Source organism: Arachis duranensis, unplaced genomic scaffold (assembly GCF_000817695.3).
Source record: "Arachis duranensis cultivar V14167 unplaced genomic scaffold, aradu.V14167.gnm2.J7QH unplaced_Scaffold_343483, whole genome shotgun sequence".
Classification (NCBI taxonomy): Eukaryota; Viridiplantae; Streptophyta; class Magnoliopsida; order Fabales; family Fabaceae; genus Arachis; species Arachis duranensis.
The window spans coordinates 3,365,490-3,369,925 of NW_026264909.1; the positions used below are offsets into that span (position 1 = coordinate 3,365,490).

General features: G+C 40.4%; 1 non-coding gene across 1 annotated transcript; it reads left to right on the top strand.

Moving 5' to 3' along the window:
- The first annotated feature begins 2,909 nt into the window (after nucleotides 1-2,909).
- LOC127744417 (small nucleolar RNA R71) lies at nucleotides 2,910-3,017 on the top strand. The gene has a single exon (XR_008005406.1). It is a non-coding gene; the product is annotated as a small nucleolar RNA R71 (small nucleolar RNA).
- Nucleotides 3,018-4,436: the final 1,419 nt, after the last annotated feature.

The following is a 4,436-nucleotide window of genomic DNA, read 5'->3' on the forward strand; positions in this document are numbered from 1 at the left end:
CAAGGCACAAATTTGTGCTCTGCCCTTTTAGTGGGCAGGGCAGAGTTGCCTTCTTTGCCTTGTTCCCTTATGTTGCCCTCCTAGAGGGCAGTGTGCCCTTGTGGAGGGCAATGTTTGCCTCCCCCATTGCATGTGGCACACTTTTCCTTCCTTTGACTACGCTTCCTTCTCCTTGGGTCACGCTTTCTTAGGCCACGCTTTTCTCTTTTATTCTTTTCTTCACCTGAAATAAACCAAAACAACCACTCCAAGTATCACTAAATTCACAAGGCTTATAAATCAATTAAAATCCAGTTAAAATTAGCTTAAACCTCATGAATTAACATTAATTTCATGGTGGTTGCTTGATTTAAAGAAGTTATGCATTTTCACTCCAAATCACTTACTTAGGATGCAAGAAAGTGTACAAAGGGGAGAAGTAGTGTGTAGGTTGTGTGAAAAATGGGTATATGATGACTTGTCATCAGCTTTTGTGTTTCGGCCAAAGGGGAGAAGTAGTGTGTAGGTTGTGTGAAAATGAAAGAGTGAAGATTGGTTTATAGAGGGGTGGAGAGAGGGGTAGGGTTCGGTCATGTATGGGTGGGTTGGGAGGGAAAGTGGTTTGAATTTGAATGGTGAGGTAGGTGGGGTTTTATGAAGGATAGATGTGAGTGGTGAAGAGAATAGTGGGATTTGATAGGTGAGGGGTTTTTGGGGAAGAGGTGTTGAGGTGATTGGTGAATGGGTGAAGAAGAGAGAGAGTGGTGGGGTAGGTGGGGATCCTGTGGGGTCCATAGATCCTGAGGTGTCAAGAAAAATTCATCCTTGCACCAAGTGGCGAGCAAAAATGCTCCTTCTACCAATTCTGGCATTAAACGCCGGGCTGGTGCCCATTTCTGGCGTTTAACGCCAGCTTCTTGCCCCTTCCTGGCGTTTAACGCCAGTCTGGTGCCCCTTTCTGGCGTTAAACGCCCAGAATGGTGCCAGACTGGGCGTTAAACGCCCATTTGCTGCCCTTACTGGCATTTAAACGCCAGCAAGTCTTCCTCCAGGGTGTGCTATTTTTCTTTTCTGTTTTTCATGCTGTTTTTGCTTTTTCAATTGATTTTATGACTTTCCATGATCATCAACCTATAGAAAACATAGAATAACAAAGGAAAATAGATAAATATAACATTGGGTTGCCTCCCAACAAGCGCTTCTTTAATGTCATTAGTTTGACAGTGGGCCCTCATGGAGCCTCACAGATACTCAGAGCAATGTTGGAACCTCCTAACACCAAACTTAGAGTTTGAATGTGGGGGTTCAACAACAAACTTAGAATTTGGTTGTGGCCTCCCTACACCAAACTTAGAGTTTGACTGTGGGGGCTCTGTTTGACTCTGTTTTGAGAGAAACTCTTTATGCTTCCTCTCCATGGTTACAGAGGGATATCCTTGAGCCTTAAACACAAAGGATTCTTCATTTACTTGAATGATCAATTCTCCTCTATCAACATCAATCACAGCCTTTGCTATGGCTAGGAAGGGTCTGCCAAGGATGATGGATTCATCCATGTACTTCCCAGTCTCTAGGACTATGAAATCAGCAGGGATGTAATGGTCTTCAACTTTTACCAGAACATCCTCTACAAGTCCATAAGCTTGTTTTCTTGAATTGTCTGCCATCTCTAGTGAGATTCTTGCAGCTTGTACCTCAAAGATCCCTACCTTCTCCATTACAGAGAGAGGCATGACGTTTATACTTGATCCTAGGTCACACAGAGCCTTTTCGAAGGTCATGGTGCCTATAATACAAGGTATTGAGAACTTCCCAGGGTCCTGTCTCTTTTGAGGTAATTTATGCTTAGTCAAGTTATCCAGTTCTTTGGTGAGCAAAGGGGGTTCATCCTCCCAAGTCTCATTACCAAATAACTTGTCATTTAGCTTCATAATTGCTCCAAGGTACTTAGCAACTTGCTCTTCAGTGACATCTTCATCCTCTTCAGAGGAAGAATACTCATCAGAGTTCATGAATGGCAGAAGTAAATCCAATGGAATCTCTATGGTCTCAGTGTGGGCCTCAGATTCCCATGGTTCCTCATTAGGGAACTCATTGGAGGCCAGTGGACGTCCATTGAGGTCTTCCTCAGTGGTGCTCACTGCCTCTTTCTCCTCTCCAAGTTCGGCCATGTTGATGGCCTTACACTCTCCTTTTGGATTCTCTTCTGTATTGCTTGGAAGAGTGTTAGGAGGGAGTTTAGTAACTTTCTTACTCAGCTGACCCACTTGTGCCTCCAAATTTCTAATGGAGGACCTTGTTTCAGTCATGAAACTTTGAGTGGTTTTGATTAGATCAGAGACCATGGTTTCTAAGTCAGATTGGCTCTGCTTAGAATCCTCTATCTGTTGCTGAGAAGATGATGGAAAAGGCTTGCCATTGCTAAACCTGTTTCTTCCACCATTATTGTTGTTGAAACCTTGTTGAGGTCTCTGTTGGTCCTTCCATGAGAGATTTGGATGATTTCTCCATGAACGATTATAGGTGTTCCCATAGGGTTCTCCCATGTAATTCACCTCTTCCATTGAAGGGTTCTCAGGATCATAAGCTTCTTCTTCAGATGAAGCATCCTTAGTACTGCCTGATGTAGCTTGCATTCCAGACAGACTTTGAGAAATCATATTGACTTGCTGAGTCAATGTTTTGTTCTGAGTCAATATGGCATTCAGCGTATCAAACTCAAGAACTCCTTTCTTCTGATTCGTCCCATTGTTCACAGGATTCCTTTTAGAAGTGTACATGAATTGGTTATTTGCAACCATTTCAATGAGTTCTTGAGCTTCTACAGGCGTCGTCTTCAGATGAAGAGATCCTCCAATAGAGTTATCCAATGACATCTTGGACAGTTCAGACAAACCATCATAGAAGATACCTATGATGCTACACTCAGAAAGCATGACAGAAGGACACTTTCTGATCAATTGTTTGTATCTTTCCCAAGCTTCATAGAGGGATTCACCTTCCTTCTGTCTGAAGGTTTGGACTTCCACTCTAAGCTTACTCAATTTTTGAGGTGGAAAGAACTTTGCCAAGAAGGCATTGACTAGCTTTTCCCAAGAGTTCAGGCTTTCCTTAGGATGTGAGTCCAACCATATTCTAGCTCTGTCTCTTACAGCAAAAGGGAATAGCATAAGTCTGTAGACCTCAGGGTCAACCCCATTAGTCTTAACAGTGTCACAGATTTGCAAGAATTCAGCTAAAAACTAATGAGGATCTTCCAATGGAAGTCTATGGAACTTGCAATTCTGTTGCATTAGAGAAACTAATTGAGGCTTAAGCTCAAAGTTATTTGCTCCAATGGCAGGGATAGAGATGCTTCTCCCATAAAAGTCGGGAGTAGGTGCAGTAAAGTCACCCAGCACCTTCCTTGCATTGTTGGCATTGATGTTGTTTTCGGCTGCCATGTCTTCTTCTTTGAAGAATTCTGCTAGGTCCTCTACAGAGAGTTGTGCTTTAGCTTCTCTTAGCTTTCGCTTCAAGGTCCTTTCAGGTTCAGGTTTAGCCTCAACAAGAATGCTTTTGTCTTTGCTCCTGCTCATATGAAAGAGAAGAGAACAAGAAAATATGGAATCCTCTATGTCACAGTATAGAGATTCCTTGAGGTGTCAGAGGAAAAAGAAAAATAGAAGGAAGAGGTAGAAGAATTCGAACTTAGAAAGATAGAGTTCAAATTGTACATGTTAGTCCATAAATAGAAGGATGTGAGAAGAGGGGAAGAAATTTTTGAAAATAAATTTAAAAAGAGATTGGGAAAGAGATAAAGTGTTTTTTGAAAAAGATTTTGAAATTAGAAATCAAAAAGATATGATTGAAAACTTATTTTGAGAAAGATGTGATTCAAAAGATATGATTGAAAATATATAGTTTTAAAAAGATATGATTGAGAAGATATGATTGAAAAACAATTTAAGAAGATTTGATTTTTAAAATCAATGACTTGGCTAACAAGAAAAGATATGATTCAAACATTAAACCTTTCTCAACAGAAAAGGTAACATACTTGAAATGTTGAATCAAATCATTAATTGTTAGCAAGTATTTTTGAAATTGGAAAGAAATTGATTTTGAAAATATATGATTGAAAATAAATGATTTGAAAAAGATTTGATTTTGAAAAATTATGAAAACTTGAAAAAAATTTGAATTGAAAACAAAATCTTTCCTCTTGTGCCATCCTGGCGTCAAACGCCCAGAATGGTATATATTCTGGCGTTTAACGCCAAAAATGCTACCCTTTTGGGCGTTAAACGCCCAGCCAGGTGCTCTGGCTGGCGTTTAAACGCCAGTTTTCCTTCTTCACTGGGCATTTTGAACGCCCAGCTATTTCTGTGTAATTTCTCTGCTGTATGTTCTGAATCTTCAATTCTCTGCATTATTGACTTGAAAAGACACAAATTAAAAATTTTTTTGGATTTTTA